Source organism: Lepidochelys kempii, chromosome 3 (assembly GCF_965140285.1).
Source record: "Lepidochelys kempii isolate rLepKem1 chromosome 3, rLepKem1.hap1, whole genome shotgun sequence".
In the NCBI taxonomy this organism is placed as follows: Eukaryota; Metazoa; Chordata; order Testudines; family Cheloniidae; genus Lepidochelys; species Lepidochelys kempii.
The window spans coordinates 135,022,020-135,040,848 of NC_136382.1; the positions used below are offsets into that span (position 1 = coordinate 135,022,020).

Here is an 18,829-nt window from a genome sequence, read left to right on the forward strand (position 1 = left end):
ACAGCCTTTTCATACAGGCCAGCTGGGGGCCTGACTGGGGCGTGGCCAAGCTGCGGCTGCTTCCCCAGTCAGCCATCCCCAGCCACAGCCCTCTCCAGGGCTGCTTTTAACCCCTTCTATTTTGGGAGCAGGGTAGCCACCCTGCTACACACTCTCCCTCTTAAGCCCACACACTAGGGGGAGAATCCCTAATGCCCCAGCATTGCTCTCAGCTGGGCCCGCAGGGAATCTCTCTCCTTTCGCATGCTCTCCAGTGCAAGGAGCAGCGCGCTCCCTTCCTCCATAGTTTGGGTTCCCATGGTAGCCCTTCCAGCTCCCCTATGGGATCCCACATTTGTCTGAGGCCTCTCTGCCCCTGACAATCCCCTCCTTTGGGCCCTGGCCGTCACCACCCCCTCCTTTGGGGCAGTTTCGGACCTGGCCCGTTCCTCCGGTCTCCCCCTCCTTCTCTGGGGGGTAGGCTGCTTTCCCTGTCTCCCCTTGTGGCAGAGGATGCACAACCAGTGCCCACCCCTGACCACCTCAGGGCTAGCTTGGGTCCTGCGAGTCCCCCGAGGGCACTCCCTCATCATGTGTCCCAGTTCCCTCCAGGCCCAACAAGTCCATAGCCCCTTGTTGACCTCACAAGGGGGGCCTTTTCTGGGTGGGGCCTCCTTCCTCCATCCCAATATGGGCACTCCCTCTTGAAGCGTCCCAGTCACTCACAGGCGAAACAGTCTTTGAGTCAGGTTTCATCGACAAAACAGTGGAGGTGGACACACTACAATGTTCCTTCTACCGACAAAACTCTCCTGCTCTACTGCCAAAGAGAGGCATAGAGCTTTTTGCGGCAAAGTTATATCGACAAAGTGTCAGTGTAGACACTGCGTTTGGTTATGTAGCTATAAATGGCTTCCAGGAGATGTCCCACAATGCCCATCCTGACTGCTCTGGTCAGCAGTTCGAACTCTGCTACCCTGGACCTAAGTACACAGGCGTCTACCCGTCCCCCTTTAAAGTCCTGGGAATTTTTGAAATTCCACTTCCTATTTGCTTGGCGTGGAGAGCTCACATGGCATCTTCCCAGCTGACTATGGTGGCTCCACGCAGCAAACACTCTCCTGCTTGGAGCACATCTGAGTTGTTGAATCTGCTGGCACTGTGGGGAGAGGAGACTGTGCAGTCCCAGCTCTGCTCCAGCCTTAGGAACTTCAATACCTGCAGGCAGATTTCCCAAGGCTTGTTGGATAAGGGCTACGAAGGGGACATGCAGCAGTGCCAAGTGAAGACAAAGGAGCTGAGGCTGGTGTACCAAAAGCCAAGGGAGGCAAACCCTCACTCTGGTGCGGTACTGAAGACCAGCCACTTCTGTAAGGAGCTGGATGCCATCACTGGCAGCGACCCTAACTCCACTGCCCAGAGCCCCGTGAATACTTTGGAGGGGCTGGAGGCAGCAGACCTAACCCTGAGGAGGAAGTCAAGAATGAGGCGGTCAAGTTGGAGGACAAGGTGGAGCACATGGTGCAGCGAGTCAGGACCTCTTTTCCATTCCAGAGGGATCTAGCCAGTCCCAGCCATCCATCTCCGGCATGCATGATGCAGGAGAGGAGAGCCCTGGTAAGTGATCTTTTTGAGTTGATGCTGCTCAGTTATATGAGGTAGAGCTGTCCTTTGCTTTATATATTCTAGAGGTGGGTAAAGGGATAGAAATGTACACGACCAGTTGTGTTTGTATGTGCTTCACATTCCCCTGTGCAGCTAAGCAGTGCAGTGGAACAGTGTGTTGATGCACACCGAAATTTCATGGGAATCCTCCAGAGAGATCTCTAGGAAACTTTCCTGGAGGTACTCGCCAATCCTGTGCCGAAGGTTCCTTAGCAGAGCTGCTATGTTCCTTCCCCTGTTGTAGGAAACTTTCCTGCACCAATCAGCAATCACTTGTGCAGGAACCAAAGCAGCACACAGGCGAGCAAACATAGGGACTGGGTCTGAAGCTGCATGCATGCAGGAGATGCAACCTTGCATCCTTGCTTACCCTCAAAAGAAAGATATCGGCTTCAATATCCCCACCTGCGGAAAATGGCGGCAGAATTTACAATATTATCCCTACTCGCCTGCACTGATCCCCTTAAAAAAACCCACTTAGACCCTTTGCCCCATCTTGAATGCCTAACCCCCACCCCGGCCTGAACTCACCAGCGTGCTTTTAATCTGCCCAAGGCACATTCCGCAGTCAATCTGCACCTGCTCAGCCTATTGTTGGAGCATTCCTTGCTGCTGTCCAGGTTTCCTGTGTAAGACTTCATGAGCCATGGAAGTAAGGGTACTCTAGGTCTCCCAGGATCACTGTGGGCATTTCAACATCCTCCACTGGAATATTCTGGTTTGGAAAGAAAGTTCCTGCTTGGAACTTTCTGTCCAGGCCAGTGTTCCTGAAGATGCATGTGTCATGCACCTTCCCTGACCACCCTGCATTGATGTGTCAGTGAAATGCCCATGGTATCTACAAGCACCTGCAAGAGCATGGAGAAGTACCCCTTTCTAGTGATGTACTCCATCACAGATGGTCTGGGGCCAAAACTGGAATATGCATGCCATCTATCGCCCCTCCACAGTTAAGGAATCCCATTGCGGCAAAGCCATCCACTGTTTCACACACACTGCCAAGAGTCAGAGACCTTCATAACAGGATGCAATTAGAGGCACTGCACGCTTGCATTAACACAGCCCCAGCGGTGGACTTCCTGACTCTAAACTGATTCACGACCAACTGGCAGCAGTCTGGTGTTGCCAACTTCCACACAGCGATCGCCATGCATTTCTCACTTAGAGGGCAGCTTTCATTTTGGTGTCCTTGCCCCGGGTGCTGGAGTGAGCTTCGCACAGAGTACCAGGAAGGTGGCTTTCTGCATCCGAAAGCTCTGCAGCCACTGCTTGTCATCCAGACCTGCATAACAATGCAATCCCACCACTCACTGCTTGTTTCCCAAGCCCAAAAGCAATGGTCCACCTGTGTAGCTGCTCCATGAATGCCAAAAGTAATCTGGTGTTTTCTTTCCACAGCACACAGCAGGTCAGGCAACTCTGATTCCTGTTCAGCTTGGATGCTCATGATATACTGCATGACCAGCCGCCATGTTTTCATAACAGTGACAACAACAGAGTTGTGCAGGATCCATTGTTTCAGACAGAGATGGCGGGCGCACAGTAAACAGGGGCCTTGGAAAAATGCCACAAAATGCAGTCAGAAGCCAATGGAATGCTGGGATAGAAAGAACTGCATCATGGGACATTGAGCTCGCACCCCGATGCACTGCGATCCACTCCACCTTCCCACAACTCCTAGCTGCAGAAAGTAGCAAGTAGAACAGTGGGATAGCTGTCCACCGTGCATTGCTCTCACTGTCAGTGCTAGAGCACCAAGCTTGGACATGCTCTGCTGACAGAAGGAGCATAGTGTGAACACGCACAAGCGATGTAATTATACCAGTTTTTGACTGTCGACTTAACTTCCGTTGACAAAACTTTGTAGTCTAGACAAGGTCTTAGATTAAAGAGCCATCTACTATCAGAAATCTCTTCCCCGTGCAGGTACTTGTAGACCATGACCAAATCACCTCTTAACTTTCTGTTGGATAAATTAAATAGATTGAGCTTTTTTAGCCTTTCACTATAATATATGTTTTCCAGACCTCAAACTATTCTTGTAGCTCTCTTCTGAACCTTTTGCAATTAGGTAAAGCCTGCCACAATGTGCATGGAGCCTCGCGTAAGAAATAGTTCTTCCTCAAAGCCCACCAAGGCATCAAAGAAGGAATTTACTTTAAATGGCATAGGCCTAATAATAATTATATTTTACTCTTAGTTTTTATTTATTTAAACACAAAAGCAGTGTTGATGCCATGTGCTGACGCAACCATCATCATCATACTTTGCATAAACTGTTCATTCAGGGAATAATGAATGCACAGATATTGTGGCCAGAGGACTGTCTGAAAGGAATGGAGACAGTCTTCTTGCTGGCCAGAGCTGGAAGAAGGTGTTTTTGGTGACAGCTCCTGCCTGATTGTCAAATATTAGTAATGAGTCCAGTGTGGCGCCCAAGCTACCCCACTACCTTCACTACCAGAGGGCAGGCACATTTGATTGACAGCAAGATGTTAATTCTCACCAGTTCCTCAAACCATTTCCCACTTCCAGCTACCATCGCTAGTCTGCCCAAGAGCAGACAGTCTGATGCAATTCACAGTACTTCCTACCAGGCAGGCAAAGCCACAGGAATGGACTCTTTTGCATTTTCTCTGCAGGTCCAATTCCAGCCTTACCCACAGGCTGGAGGCGGGAGAAGCCTGCAAAAAGGGCAAATAAGGAGGGAAATTAAGTTAAGTTGAACCACACATTTCAGAATGGCTATAAAGGTTCAGTTCTGGTTTGGATCTAGAGATGGGTGGAAGTTTGGGGAAAGTCTGACATTTTCCAAACCTGTTCGCCCATCCCTACTTTTTATGCATGTTGTTCTCCACAGACACTCATGTACCCTTTCTCTTTGTCAGAACCTGAAAGCACAGCCCTGGATTCCATACGTGAACCCCCACAGATAAACATCATAAAGCATCAGGTGAAATATGGCTGCATCAGCCTTCCTCTTTATTATGCTCATTCCGCTAGGGGACATAATCAGAATCTCTCCTTAAGTGTTTTTTTTTTTTTCAGAGCTGGTTAACTTTTTCCTTTTTGTGGGTAGGGGATTTACAGGGCCAGATTGAGCTCTCATGGTCATCAGTGTAAATCTGGAACAACTCCTGTGGTTTCCAGGGAGTCGATCCAGATTTACACTGGCGTAACAGAGTTGGGAATCTAGTTCAGTATGGTTTCAGAGTAGCAGCCGTGTTAGTCTGTATTCGCAAAAAGAAAAGGAGTACTTGTGGCACCTTAGAGACTAACCAATTTATTTGATCATAAGCTTTCGTGAGCTACAGCTTATGCTCAAATAAATTGGTTAGTCTCTAAGGTGCCATAAGTACTTCTTTTCTTTTAGTTCAGTGTGGTTGATTTTGCTAGGAAACAAAGAGATGATTGAGAACAAAAAATCTACGAAGGTTGGAAACGTCTGACAGAAAATGGATCCAGGCTGAAGTCTCAATAAAAGTTTTAGGTTTTTGCATTTATTCATTAAAAGGACTTTGCCAAATCCCATGTATCATAATGCTGGGTCACATTCGGAAGGCCTCACTCAGTCCTTACTGTTCGGTGAGATGTTTGCCTGAGTAAGTACTAAGCTGGGACTGCAGGAATTGGGCCAACACTGCCCTCGCCCCCCACCCATTCTACCCTTCCCAACGTTTATATATCTTAAACACCAGTCCTGCAAAGACTGTTTGCTTGCTTAACTTCATGCACTGTGAACAGTCCCATTTAAGTCAATGGGATCATTCACAATATGGAATGTTAAGTGCATGTGTAAGTCTTTGAAGGATGGAGCATTAAATCTATAGTCTTTAGGTCTGTCTTCACTACATAGTTAGCCTAGGTGATGGGCATCTAGATCTGAGCCCCCAAGTTAGCCTAGCCCAGGTGTGTGTCTCCCTACTGTGAAGCCCTACCAGATTTATTATGTTCTTTCTGCTGTCTGTTTTTTCTGCTTTCACCCATGTTTGTCTGGGGGCACATCCCTATGTCACTGGGACCTACATGTACCACAACCACCAACTCCTCCCCAACCCTGCACATAAGCCTGTCTTGATGCTTGTGAGATCCACAACCTTCACTCTCAGCAAGCAATTCACCATGTGGATGTCCTGATCATCACAAATCCAACTATCTATATTTCTAATAATTGAATTCCCCATTATTATTACCTGGCTCTCCCTAGTCACTAGGTTCCCTCCCAAGGAGGGGTATCCTCAGTGTGAGAGAATATCATGACATCATCTGGAAGGAGGGCCCCAACAATGGGATTGTTTCCCTCTGCTCCAGCTTCAAGTTCTCCTGCCCCAAGACTTTCATCCTCCTTAGCAGGAAAGAGACTGTCAGACTGGGGGTGGGACCCTCTACTGTGTCCCTGAAAGTCTCTTCCATGTACATCTCTGTCTCCCTTAGCCCCTCCAGTTCAGCCACTCTGGCCTCAAGAGCCCGTACTGTGTTTCTGAGGGCCATGACGTGCTTGCACTGTATGCACACATCTGCCATGTGGACACAAAGCTGGTAATTATACATGCTGCATTCAGTGCAACAAACTGGATAGTCCCCGCTCTGCTGCTGGACTTCTGCCTGCATTATTTTGACTCTTGCAGAGTTTTTTGTTTGGTTTCTTTGGGGAGAAAAGGGGTGGTCATTGGCCTAAGTAAATTTTAGAGTTTGTTTGTAAGGTGTGTCTGCCTCTCAGACTCCCTCGCAAAACTCAGGTCTGCTGCTCCTGTTCGCTCCTCTGGTTGCGTAGGAGCTGGCTATTTAAACCTCTGTTCTCCCTGAGTTAGCCCTGCCCTCTTATCAAAGAATCCTAAAGGAATTAGGGATCAAAGGATAGCAGACCAGAGCCTCTCAGTTTAGCCCAGCAGGCCGCTTGGCTCAGCAGATAGCTCCAAAACAGACCACACTATAATCTTCAAGCAGGCAAGGAAACAAACAAGACCACTTCACCCCAAGGATCATGTAGTCCCTCCTCCTTCCCCTGGAGAACTCCTGCACCAATCTCCCATTTGCTGCTCCTGTTCACTAAGTCAAATTAGTTTTAGCAAGACATCAAAAACTGGGCAGGCACCAGAAGACTGGAGAACAGCTAGTGCAATACTAAGCTTCAAAAAGGAGAGCAGCAGCAATCCTGGCAATCTTTGCCTTGCAAGTTTAATGTAATGGGACACATACTAAATGAAGAAAACAATTAAGTATCTAAAAGGTGCCATGATGAGCAAAAAGTAGAAGGGGCTTATAAACAAAGATGATTTTGCCAGATAAATTTGATTATATATTCCTAGAATTATCAATAATTAGGAAGAACAGGAAGTGGTAGCTGAATGTACTCAGATAGTAGTAAAGCACTAGATGCATACATTAATCCAAATGAATTTATGTAGAGACATCATCAAATGAGTTGAACAGTAAACAGCCAAGTGTCAAATTGCAGGGAGGTAGCCCAAGAATTGGTGCTAGCTCATGCTTTATTTCCCACAGTTCATTAACGATCTAGAAAAGGAAACAGGCAACATGATTATTAAATTCTCAAATGATACTATATAGGGAGGAGATACAAAAATCAGCAAGGACAGAAACTTAGAGAGAAAAATGACAAAAATGAGACAACTTGAAAAATGCAGACTAATATGCCTGAGGGGAAATAATCCCAGATAAAGATATTCAATGGCAGGATGAAACCAGGAATGCAGCTGTGCTGAGCATACAGGAAATTAGATATGAGTTTGCAATTTGTCACAGCAAAAGGCCCACAATTTTGGGCTGTGCATCATACCCCAAAGCAGGGAGATAAGAGATGTTCTCTATGGATCGTGGGTGATTAGACCTGGAATATTGTATTCAGTTCTGAACCCCTCATTATCAGAATGACTGACAAACTGGAGGGAGTTCAGAGAATGATTGCAGGCTGAAAATATTGACTTACAAGGAAAGAAAAAAGGAGCTGAATATGTACAGATTTTTTCTAAGAGATAACTAAGGCTTGAACACCTAAAAAGTTTTAATTGTATAATTATGTCAGTAAGGGGTGCGATTTTTTTTAACGGACATAGTTATGCTGGAAAAAGGCTTAGCATAGATGCAGTTAAGGGACTTTATACCACTATAGCTTTTTTCCCTTCACCAAACCAGAGTAAGCTATACAAGAATAAGCCCTTTTATACAGCTGTAGCTGTGTCTGTACAAGGGGAGAGGGTAGGGTTGCCAATTTTAGTTGGACATATTTCTGGAGGTTTCATCAAATGACATAATCTTTAATTCCTGGAGACTCCCGGACAATCCTGGAGGGTTGGCAACTCTACGAGAGGGTTGCCATCTTAATTATGCTGGCGTAGTTCAAGTGGCCCAACTTTTAAGTGCAGACAGAAGGCCTAAATGGGAATGTAACAGTCTAAACAGGGGTATAATTAAGAATAACAGGGTGAAATCAGGAAAATGTAGGCTAATAATGTCAAAACAGACTTCCTGACAGTGAACTATGGAACAATCTCCAAGGAAGCAGTAGAAGTCTCAGAGTGACTTTGGGAGATTTAAAACTAGAAGAGACAAAACATTAGGAAGTGTACCATAGAGAACAATCCTGCACTGATGCAGGGAAAGGATCAAGATGGCCTGGTAGGCCTTTGCCATCTCTCACGTCTATGGTACACTAAACAGACCCACACAATAAGACAAAACATTCTACCTACACCCAAATGACTTAAAATTTAGCTGAAGTCCTTGGCCTATAAGTGAATAAATGCACTAGTTACTTGTTTACCGTCACAATCTAGTGCTCCTTAAAACGGTTACAATCTGATGATGGAGCGTTCTAGTAAATTCTATTCTCTACGACTCAGTTGCAGAGAATTCAGAAACAGACTGGACAAATTGTGTGTGTCCTCTCCAAAAAGCAATACTGTGTGTCCCTGAGTTCCCCCTGCTGGTTTTGCAGCAGCAGTTAACTAGCAAGCTTGGTTTCCAGAATTGTGCTGACATTAATCAATGCTGCAGATATTTAAACAAGCCAACAAAATGAGCCATATCATTTTAGCTGTATTCAAAACACAGAGGGAGAGGAAATCAATGTTTGTCAGATGGAAGACCACAAATCAGTAGGAAAAGAAGTGCCATTTTCAGGTGTTTAAAAGGGTATTATTAACAAAAAGAAAGAACAGCTCTAAAACTGTGCTTGATTGAGTCCTTTAAAGATGAGATAAAGGTGTTTTCTTTCTCAGTTGTGGTTTCGAGCCTTTTCACTCAGTCTTTGTCCAGCTGGGTTTGGCGATTGAGGTCTGAGAGCATGATTGTGTGTTTGTTCCAGCTGATATTAGAGTATGTTTGCTTCGAACAATATGGCTTTGTTCTTTTGTTGAATGCAGCAGTGCTGGAGCTGTTGCTTAGAAAAAGGAACAAATATATTAGGGAGTTACAAAAAATGAAATTTTGATTTGCTTGAGAGAACAGAGCAGTGTGCTTGAGGGAGTAGAATAGAATGATGTGTGAAGTCTGCTCACGGGGCTTACAGGAGGCCACCAAGCCAGTAGTTTAAGGACAGACATTCAAAGAGTGACACCCTCATGTTCCCCCCCCCCCCCACCACCACATTCACACTCACATAACAGCTTCTTCTCAGATACGCCTGTAGAATCTTTTTCAGCATTCCCTGCAATGCTTCATAGGTGGTGGTGCTAGTTCCCACAGCTCATCTAAGGAGGTTCAGTGGTTGCTGGCTCAATATTTTGGGGGGCACTCCTGGTATCTAAGGACCAACAGTTGCAAAGTGACTCTGCTCTGCATAAAGTGACTTTATGAGCAGAAGAAGTTGGTGGCCCCAGTCCAGTTCCTAGTGGGAAGGAACCACAAAACCCACCACCACAGCTAGCACTCCTATGGGCAGCTCAGTGAAGGCTCCAAGGCTTGAGCGGATCTGGAGGCAGAGATTCATTTGCCTCTCCAGTAGCTCCTCCAGGTCAGAGTTGACCCACCTGAGGCACGTCAGCTGCTGCCTCTGCTGTATCTGTTCTGGGTCTAGAGGACTTCAGCTTCCAACACGATGGAAAAGACCCATGGAGCTCAGCAGAACACAATAACCTTTCCTCCAGGGATTTTTTTAACCATTCTATTGAAGGTAATTAGAAATCCTGTTGAAAAGATCTCATTTTCTATTAAATTCTGTAGGCTTTTACAGTAATTTTTGTAGAGCCCTACCGGTTTCATTCTTATGAAATTCTCTAGGACACTTTCATAGGAGCAGGGTTGTGAGTCCATGAGAGAAGGATCTCATATGCATACTAAACACTATCCCACAGGAGTTGTTTCAAACCAAGAAAGGGAATTCTTTGTAAGTCACCAAACTTTCCCTCCCCTCTTTTTTTTGTTAGGCTAGTGTTTATTGGGTTTATTTTGGAGCTTTTCTACTCAATGCTGCAGATTATATGTTGTCTGTCTCTCATTCAGACATGAAAGTGGCTGGCTGCAGAGCCAAAACACAGACAGATATGGACACATGGCAGTTTTGAGAGTGGAAACAGAGCAGTGCTGTGGGACACTCAGTAGTCTGTTTTTCCACACACAAAGAGCAACCATATAGACAGAAGAAACCTGTTAGACTGAGAACAACAAAATAATGAGGAAAATAATTTCCCCACAAGAGCTCACAGTGTGTCTCCTGTGTAACAATCTGCACTGAACTGAGCAAAAGGACTGCAAAGTGCTTCAGCATGTACAAGTGCAGGACAAAGACAATAAAGGCATAAGTTTCAGAGCTGAAAATTCCACTCTTGGTGGTTTTGGTTTGCAGAGGGTTCAATGGGATCCCATTCATGGAGGGCTTGTATCCTTAGCTGGGAAGCAGGAATCTGAGGAGATTCAGAATGTAGACTCGTATCCAGAGAGACGGCGGGTGGGGGTGTGAGAGAAACCTCCATTTTCTCTCTCTCAGAGATATTTTATTCATTTATGTTTTCTTTGTTATTTTCTTTAATCTAAAATAAGTCACCTGTTCCTTAAGCTTATAACAGTACAGCCCAATGGATCATGTCACTTTATACTAGCTCATGACGGTTTTTTGTGCCTGTTACACTGCACTTTTACTGCCCCATCAAAGCAACCGCAACTGCTGATAATTACTTCTGCTGTTCTAAAATTTTCAGGAGCTGTAATCTAGTTTGATTTGCAGAAGATTGTGGGCCAGACTTGAGCTGCACACATTCATCCAAGGACAGGTTTTGGCCCTGTGCCTAGAGTCTGGAAATCTTGGTATTGTCTCTGACTGATAACATGTTTGCACGCCACGAAAATACGTTTTAGGATAACATTGAAGACATTGATTCATAAGAGATTAAATGTGTCAAAAACATTTAGTGGAAGGATCCTCTATTTTTCTGACCAGGACTTTGGAACAAGTGGAGACTTCCCCCAAAAAAATCACTTCTAAGGTTTACCCAAGCGCCTGGTGCATGTTGGGACAGGACATTGGAAGCATCAGCCAGTTCTGCATAACTGTCCGGACAGCGTGGATGTGTTTCACAAAGCTGATAGTCTGTGATTATAATATTGAATTTTAGTTTGTTCATTCCAAGCTCCCAGCGTTCTGGGACACATATTGACTGTATGTTAACCCTCATAGCCAATTTTGCTCTTTTATAGGAATTCCTCCAGCTAACAAATTGCTACATGTTACTGGTAGTTATCTATCCATTGTATTTGTTATTGTAACTTAAACAAAAAGAGAATTTCAAAGGATTCTCCTTGTGTAGCTCTGTTCTCCAGATCCCGTACACGGAAAATGCAAGATCCAAGCATAAGCATTCAAAATAGGGCATTTGTTGTCAGGCTTTCCATACGTATGGTTAACTATATAAAAGTACTATGTTTTCAAGAGATAAACAACTTCTAGGAAGAAATGGTAATTATATTTTAACAAAATCAGAATGGAAGACAATTGCTGTGTTACTTTCAAAATGTCATCACCTGAAATCACTTTGAAAAATGCAAGTTACTATATCCTAGAACCAGAAAACTACCGATTAGGTAAATGAGTGAGTGACTGGATGGCTTAGGGATCATTAACAAGTCTTTCTGCTGTTGGTTTGATTCTGTACAAGGTCAGTAGTGATCAAAAGCTCTTACCATCTTATTAGAGAGACAAGTGGGACCAACATGGCTTCAGCAACACTGAAAATTTACCATCTTATGTTTGATGACAAAGTAAGCTGCTGATCCCAATCTATGTCCTAACAGACAGGAATCCACCTCACAAAAACATCTACACAGCTGTTTTTAGTGCTGTAGCATGAGCCCAACTCTGTAGACTCCCTGCTGTGGGTTTAAAGGCAGTTTAGATGTACACTTAGGTACTCACAAACCTAAATCTCATTAAAACTCAGTGGGAATCAGGAACCTCTCTTTCCATGAGACTTAGGCATAGTGTAGACATAGCTTATGTCAGCAAAACATATGTTGCACAGGGGTATGAATATTCCACCCCCCGAGCGACATAAGTTACACTGACATGTACTTCTCCCACCAACATAGCTTATGCCACTCGTGGAGGTGGGGGTTTTACGCCTACAGGAGAGCTCTCTCCCAACGGCATAAGAGAATGCCTTCACCAAACATGCTGCAGCAGCACTGTACATATAGACATGGCCTTAGGTTCCTAATGTGTGGCATTCTGCAGCGCTGTAGATTTACACCCCAGCTTGATGCACACTAACTCTCCAGTATAGACAAACCCAGAGGCTCTTAAGTCACGTAGGAGCTTTTTAAAAATGTACCCAAAACCTGTTTTGCAAAAATTAATTCTGTACGAAGTGAGTTTATGTTTTCTCTTGTAAGTTGGTGACTATTTTAGCAGCTACATTGAATACTTCTCCACACTTATTCCACACAACGAACTTCAAACTCCCTCCTCTGAGAATGTTTTTATGTAAACAGGAAGAGAAAACAATTTTTACAGATTCTATAAGTACTGAAACCTATGATATACATTTCAAAAAATACGGGGCCTCTTTGAATGGACAAAGCTCGTTTGAAAAAGCTGGAAAATAAAATATTAGCGCATAATTCAGTCTCTGCCCTTCCAAACATTTCTACATTATTCTTAGTCCAATATTTCCCTTGCCAGTTTCATGTGAGATGATTTGGACACGTTTCAGTTCAGACTGAGAGAACACCACATTTGGCTACACCTTTCAAGTTGGTTCTGAATTTTGGCTCAGAACTGAACCTTGAAAGAAGCCTGAATTCTCTGTAGGTACTGTCTATGAGGGGGCTCTAGAGTGGCATTTATCCACATGTAACCTTTGAATGCATTCACCACTCAATGGAAATACCCGAGTCAGAATGCCACCTGTCAGGAAGTGCACTGCCCTGTGCCAGCAGCATTAGGAGGCAGCATATTCATGGAAAGTGTTGGTTGGTATTTATATATTAATTATCATCATCATCAACATATTTTAATTAATGAGTTGCCCTGTGCCCAACGGCCTCTTGGCTTCTAAAAAAATATAACTAAAACCACATTTATTTACAAAACAAAAACAAAAAAAAAAAGACAGCATGGCCCAATAGACCAAAGAATACCGCGAGCCCTGACAGCAATGAGAAAGTGGGAGATTAGGAAATAGGAGCAAAGAGAAGGAGAGGACAGCCTAAAAGCTTTTAAAAAGATGGAAGAGGAAAGTGATGGGTGCTTCAGAACACAGAGATAGAGAAAGAGCTTAGGCTCCCATGCTCCTCTATGCATCTGTACACAAAGGGGAACCTTACCCATAGGAAAGGGAAGTTCTGCCTCTGCTGCACACACACACAATTCTAGCAGCGAGGGACAGAGAGGGTGTCATCTCAGCTCCATGGAGTTGGAGGAGGATCTCCTACTCCTTCGGGTACATTCTATAGAATTAACTAGACGTACAACCAAGAAGGTCCCATAGTGGTAATAACAATCCCATAGAATTGTACAGATAATGATAACTTTTTTTATAGGTAGCTGGGACAGAATTTTCTCTTACTTTCTATGGGTTAGTTCAAAGACTCATAGAAAGAATTTTATAGGGAATTTTATAAGGCACTTTCATGAGCTTTTTGAGCTCCCCTATGGAATTTAATAGAAAATTCTGCCTATAGAAAGGTTTTTAATTAGGAAAATAGAGGTTATCCCCACTCCTTAGAAAATGATTTTTTTGGCAAAAATATGTCAGCCAAAAACTGAAATATTTCAGCCATAAACCACAATACTTCTGGGGTTTGACAAATTTTGATATTCTCCATGGAAAGCAGACACTTTTAATTTAAAATTTCATATAGTTGAGAACCCGATTCTTCACCAGAAAACATCTGAGGGAAAATTTGCAATCAGTTCTAGTTCTTGTTCCCGATACAAACCAATAGGACTTTCCCTAAGAGCAGGATCTTCAGATTACAGGGTTGGAATCTGTGGTGTTTCCTATGGAGGAACCACATCCCCATGGAAGAATGAATAGGAAACTCTGTGAGCTATTCCTGCAGAGGGGACCGTGGGGCCTTAAAACAGAAAAGCAGCCTGGAAACCTGAGAAAGTCCTGGTTGATTTCCTGGAAACTGAGCGATAGAGAACAGGAGAACAAAGAGGGAAGAAATAAAGACCTGCACAAGTACCCAGCCAAGGGAAAGAGCTGTCCTGCCACTTTAACTTTTAAGGCTAAGGCAGGACAATGAAAATCAGCTCAGAGGTGCCTAGCTAAAGCGCTGCAAGCTTGAGGTTTGTTTTTGTGGCACACAATGTAAAATATTTTTTGACAAACAGGATTTAAAGCAGTGATATTACTGGGCACTTATTGTGCCCAATCCTGCCATGTGCAGAGCGTCTCCAGCTTCCACTGGAATCACTGGGGGATAAGGGCACTAAAGATTGGACCCACTCATCAACTAACTAATCCTCCCCAACCCCTTGGGATGTAGGTAAACATTATACCTGGATCTACCAATGGGGAACATGAGACACACAAGTTAAAGTTCACATGCAGCTAACAAAAATTCCTCACTTTTGTGATTAGTAACACTCTTGATCATTCAAAGGGAAAGAATATTCAAAGTCTAATTTACTTTCTGTGATTGTTCATCTCTTGCATTTCACGCATGGTCTAGATAATACTTAGTCCTGCCATGAGTGCAGGGGCTGCATTAGATGACCTCTCGAGGTCCCTTCCAGTCCTCCGATTCTATGATCAGCTTGGTCAATGAAAATAAATGAGTGAAAGTGATTAAAAATCAAGTTATTCTTTCACTGCTGCTTCTAACTGCACATAACGAGTCTGTGGAAGGGAACACTTGCTGGCAAATGCTGTGGTACCAGATGACAGTGCACGGGCTACAGATGCTTCAGCACCTTTCAAGTTCACTTCCCACTTGGGTTACTTGAGCCTTATTATTTAATTTAACATTTTCTCTGGCAGGCTGCAGGTGGCAGAAATTTCTGCCTAGCACTATTTGGAAAGGGGAGGTGTTCCCCTTGCTTCGGCAGCTCAAGAGAGTTGGAGGTCATTTTCCTGAGAGATTCTTTCATGTGTGCAATCAGGAGGGTAGTATTGCAAACAGACGGTTAGCAGAAGCTGGGCTGCTCTCACAGGTGGCTCAGGTAGCATGCATGAGCATACAGCTGAATCCCAATGTTTCAAATCCAGAATACTGAAGAACCACACTATCTCAGATTTGTTTTCAATCATGTATCTGAAATGTATGTTGAAACCTAACACTGGTTTTATGCAAACCGAGTTTTAGGAAGGTCTGAATGTCCTCATAAAAAAAACCCAAAGATGACATATCTATGGAGGCTGCTGCTACCACCATGGTTCTACTGTGAAATCAGATGCAGACTTTTGTTTCTGTTTCATTTCACTTTCTGCTTCTCAAGCACTGACACTTTGCTGCAATGTTTGGCTTGGAAGGCGGGAAAACACTGACATCCAAACCTTTTTCCCTATTGGAATTAAAAATAACCATAGGAAAATGTGTATTGACCTTGGGATTTGTAAAGCCTTCTTTTAACAAAACCTGAATTCAAGTCCAGATTGCCCTGGCAATGTGCCTTTAAGTAATCTGCAAAAGACAACACAGCAAAGCAGTTGCAAAGTCAGGACTAGAATCCAGGCATTCCTGACACCCAGTTCTATACTCAGTCTACTAGCCCGCACTTTATTTTGAATAACTAAATCCCCATAAAGATATTGTTTGTTCTTTTCTTAAGCTGTTTTGTGTTGCATAAAATGCTATGTGTTTGGATTATCTTAGAGCTTTGAGGCATGAAAGGTTCTCTCCTTACCCTGTACTGTAATGTCCAAGAGATCCACTAAAAAGAAATGAGTAAATTATGTGTTTGTGAATAGCTGGATTGAGGGCCCTGCAGGCAGAAGTTCTCCAATTATTCACAGAGCAAGTCTAGCCCAGCAACAGCTGTGCAAGCTTCCCTGCATCACCCCGCAAACATGCTTTAAGCCTGACCTGGAGGGGCCACCTGGGAGGGAGTTCTCCATTCATTCAAATCCTTGGCAGCTCTGTGGAGACTGCCAGGTAAGGTGCCAACTGTGGTCGTGGTTTCTGTGATGTGAATTGTATAACTGATGGAGCTGGTGATGGATGTAGCTAAATAGTACATGATATTGCATGAGCTAGGTGAGACTGACACAAATCATGATCTTCTGAAAACATTTCCAGCAGCTCTGTGTATATGGGCAAGGGTTTGAGCTTTTCGTTACTGAAACCTTAGGTTCCTGTTTACCAAATATTTGTTCACTCTTTATACATAAGGGGGATGGGGAAATGAACCACAAAGGTGAGTGCCAAAACTCTGTTTTACGTATGGAAATCATGATCATGCAACTTCAAAGTTGAAAAACCAATCAGTCTACCACAAGTTCATTGTTTCTCCTGAGATTTCCGCCACTTCTTGGTTCAAGGCAGAAACAGCATGAGAACAGCCATTTATTCAGCGGGGGAAGATGGTGTTACAGTGGTCCCATGAAAGTCTTTACAAATGCCAAGACAAGCGGTAAAGCTCACTCCGTTTTTTCTTTGTTATTTCAGTGTTTCCATTGCCAATCATATATCATATGTAACACAAACACATACTCCCTTCCTTACCAGAGAAAAGACAGAAAAGGCCGATTAAATCATTGAGTCTGTCTCTCTGGCAGTGCTGGAATTTTTCTTATTTTCTAAATTTTACCCACTACAGTGTTAAGTGTCCCAAGCAATGGGGTTTCCACCCCTACCTGTGGAGAGACCCTCCAACAGCTTTAGTCATTTTTTTTAAATCAACCCTTGATTTTTCCCTCCTGCACACCTAATTCCGCCCCACCCCCCTCCCCATCTCCGAACCACCTCTAATTAGAAAATACTTCTAACTAGACAATATTTCTCTGGTAATGAAGTGTCCAGAAATGAGTACAACCATATAGCTGCAGCTTCACCAAAGACAAGCAGAGGAGGACAGGTGTCATCTCAACAAAGCAAGAAATGAGATTTTGTATTTCTGATGCAAAGGAGAACAACTGAGCATCACTTGAGAGCTGTGAATATTTTACCACAAGTCAAAGTAGTACCAGGAATTCCACATTTTGTGGCAGATTTTACCACTATCCATCATAATGTTTGTTCACCTTCTTAATAGTGCATAAAAGCCCGCTTTTCCCTGCTCCATTTTTAAATAGTTCCTTTTTAGACATTAGTCAAAAGAAAGAGGACCCAATTCTGATTTCATTTACATCAGTGAGCATCAGGAGTAACTCTACTGAAGTCAATGGAGTAGCACCAGTGTAAGTGAGAGGAGAATCAGGCCCAGGCACTACACACTGTTTGTGAAAGATGAGGAAATACCTGTTACTGAAGTCGGAAAAAGGAAGCCACTACCTCCCTGTTCACCCCACAGTCCCATCCCCCACCCCGATTTTCATTCTCTCTTCCACATGTTACTGTACAAAGGATATGGGAGGTACCCACTATCCTGCAAGTAGAGGGGACATTTTATGCACTCAGCAGCTGCAGAGCTAGTACACCGTTCCATTCAGGGAGGCTATTTTCTCAAGCTTGTAGCTTGTGAGGAAGAGGAGGAGGAGGTGGGAATACAGCCTTTTTGTCTCCGGTGGTTCCCATCCCTAACAAGCCATAATTTCCCTTTTAAAAAACTGGCCTTGTCTTATGCACTCAAGTGTGTTTCAACTCTCTCTGCCCACCATTTCCCCTCTCTCCTTCTGTGAAAGCCCCTCCCTTTCTAGAGTTTTGCTGCTCCTGAGCTCAGACGCTGGGGAAACAAAGTTGAGGCAAAGTGATGGGAGGAAGGGTGCTGGGGACGAGGAGTGCCTATCGCCAAGAAATAAGGAAACAGATCAACAGAGCCAGACGTGTACCCAGAAGCCTCCTGCTGCAAGACAAGCCCAAGAAAGAAACCAACAGAACTCCACTGGCCATCACATACAGTCCTCAGCTAAAACCTCTCCAATGCATAATCAGTGACCTACAACCCATCCTGGACAATGATCCCTCACTTTCACAGGCCTTAGGAGGCAGGCCAGTCCTTGCCCACAGACAACCCGTGAACCTGAAGCATATTCTCACCAGCAATGACAAACCGCACCATAGTAACTCTAACTCAGAAACCAATCCATGCAACAAACCTCGATGCCAACTCTGCCGACATATCTACACCAGTGACACCATCACAGGACCTAACCAGATCAGCCACACCATCACTGGTTCATTCACCTGCACGTCCACCAATGTAATCTATGCCAGCAATGCACCTCTGCCATGTACATCGGCCAAACTGGACAGTCCCCACATAAAAGGATAAATGGACACAAATCAGATCTTAGGAATGGCAAAAATATACAAAAACCCTGTAGGAGAACACTTCAACCTCCCTGGACACACAATAGCAGATTTAAAGGTAGCCACCCTGCAGCAAAAAAACTTCAGGACCAGACTTCAAAGAGAAACTGCTGAGCTTCAGTTCATTTGCAAATTTGATACCATCAGCTCAGGATTAAACAAAGACTGTGAATGGCTAGCCAGCTACAAAAGCAGTTTCTCCTCCCTTGGTGGTCACACCTCAACTGCTAGAAGAGGGCCTCATCCTCCCTGATTGAACTAACCTTGTTATCCCTAGCCTGATTCTTGCTTGCATATTTATACCTGCCTCTGG

At 44.2% G+C, this 18,829-nt stretch overlaps 1 long non-coding RNA gene across 1 annotated transcript; it reads left to right on the forward strand.

Moving 5' to 3' along the window:
- Window positions 1–3,048: 3,048 nt before the first annotated feature.
- On the forward strand, window positions 3,049–11,276 carry LOC140908295 (uncharacterized). Its single transcript, XR_012157827.1, has 3 exons — window positions 3,049–3,456; window positions 4,533–4,597; window positions 10,803–11,276. It is a non-coding gene; the product is annotated as an uncharacterized LOC140908295 (long non-coding RNA).
- Window positions 11,277–18,829: the final 7,553 nt, after the last annotated feature.